Raw genomic sequence first — 2,124 nt, 5'->3', positions numbered from 1 at the left:
GATATTGATGTTATCTTGAGTGTAGTCCGCCATCTAGTGGATAAATAAAGTACCTGTTAATAACTAATGTTAACAAATTTAAGAGAAAGAAACTGTGATAGCTAATTTATTTTATTATTTTATTTAGACCATACCTTCACATTTGTATAACTTTGGAAGAAATTAATAAATAGAATTTGGACATCTTCATCCATCTTTGGCCGGATGTGTGTAGAAGTTGTAATTTAATCCTGAACCAACTTAATTCTTCACTACACTTCCAATTTACATACAAAAACGGGTTACAAATGTCGAAAAGAATAGAATTTGTTCGTAACCCAAGGGCCGCCTTTGTTTATTACTGCTCTTGAAACAGACCATTTTCTACATAGCATCGTAAAAGGCTGGATCATCAACGTGAGCAACCTCAAGATGAAGTGAATGCTTAGCACCTCCAGAAAGATCAAGATGTCCAGCAGAGATAATGAAGTGATCTTTGTCCTGGAATGTCTCACGGATGATAATACGAGGAAAAGTGTGGAGGAGATGTTTTCTGTGGCACCGGTTTCCTTTAGACAGAGGAGGAGAACTGCCCAGAAGATAAGTGATGTCATTTCCTCTTTCGCTTTTCTTAGCCCCGCCTCTCCCACCTCCTCCTCCTATTTAAACTCGAGTCACGCCGGCAGTCAGCATTCATTTACTGAGCAGCGCACATACTTATGGAGCGTCTCAGTGCTGGAAAACAAGCCTAACTAGCACGAAAATCTCAGAGGCACGCAAATTCTGCCCAAATCTTAGGAGTCCATGTAAATGATCAGATTTCCAAATTACGATACAAGCACAATTCCTTCATCTTAGGAATCCGAATAAAAAGCATTTTATCAGTTTTCCTAATCTAGCCTAGCATCACCAGAATTTAGGAGAACTTGTCAGTTGTCCTAACTCACTAGGATCTACCAGAAGATGGAATTCAGGCAGAGATCGACACACACATCCCAGGAAAGTCTGAATGTTTTGGAAATGCTGGGTAACAATGAATTTGTGAAAATATTTCGATTTTATAATATTTGTAACAGATCCTTTATATCACATGATCGTTCCATCTACATCGAGAAACAATGCCCTGTCAGCCGAAATGAATGTGTTGATAACATTATGCGATTTGGAAAGGTCACAATGAACAATTTCTCAAAACTTTGAACGCCCCTATGACGCAGACGGTCATACGCAGATTCCAACCACTCCACATAAGGTATTGTTAAAGCTGCAAGTGATATCATGGGATCAACATGCAGGCTATCCTGGGTGCAAACTGTATTGTAGTAACCAGCATATTCCCCTAAAGATAAGATGGATGATTGACACATTCCACTTACAATGCAAAGAAAGTTCAAGAAGTCAGGCGCATCCCCCAGGGACGTTAGATAAATACGGCTTTGAAGAAGATAAGGGAGATCATGGCCAGGGACACGACATAATTGGGACCAATAGAAGAGTGAAGAAGACTTCCACAAGTGTGCCGCAAAAGCCGTGGCTAGTTTCAGTAAGATCTGTTAGTTTACGAGGTGTTTCCCGTGGCCATAACAGAGGGAAGGTGATTCTTCTGGAAGTACGGCTGTGGATCATTCATCTTCTATATAAACATCTACGCGTAGAAGTGTGTGTGTCTGTCTGTCCGGCCCGGAAGTGTGAGGATACAGTGTGAAGCTCAAAGAAAGCGATTCTGTCGCCAAAGGGAAACTGCCAAGAAAAGAGAACCTCGTTTTAGTCGCTAATACACATGCAAGGCGAGCACATCGGCAAAACGAAACCTCCGAGGAGAGACAAACTCACTTATCTGCTGATAGACAATGGAGGTGCGCACGTCGAAAAAACGATACCAGCGAGGAAAGAGAAACTTGCTTAGCCACTGATACACAAGCGAGATGAGCACATTGGCAAAACAAGACCTCCAAGGAGAGAGAAACTTGCTTGGCTGCTGAAAGACAACGGAGGCGAGCACATTGGCAAAATGAAACTGGCGAAAAAAAAAGAACCTCGCTTAGCCACTAATACACAACAAAGACAAGCACATCGGCAAAACGAAACCTCTGAGGAGAGAGAAACTCGCTTAGCTGCTGAGAGAAAATGGAGGCGAGCATGTCG

This window comes from Erpetoichthys calabaricus, chromosome 12, assembly GCF_900747795.2.
Source record: "Erpetoichthys calabaricus chromosome 12, fErpCal1.3, whole genome shotgun sequence".
Taxonomy (NCBI): domain Eukaryota; kingdom Metazoa; phylum Chordata; class Cladistia; order Polypteriformes; family Polypteridae; genus Erpetoichthys; species Erpetoichthys calabaricus.
The sequence above is the reverse complement of the archived record's forward strand: the minus strand, read 5'-3'. Positions refer to the sequence as shown.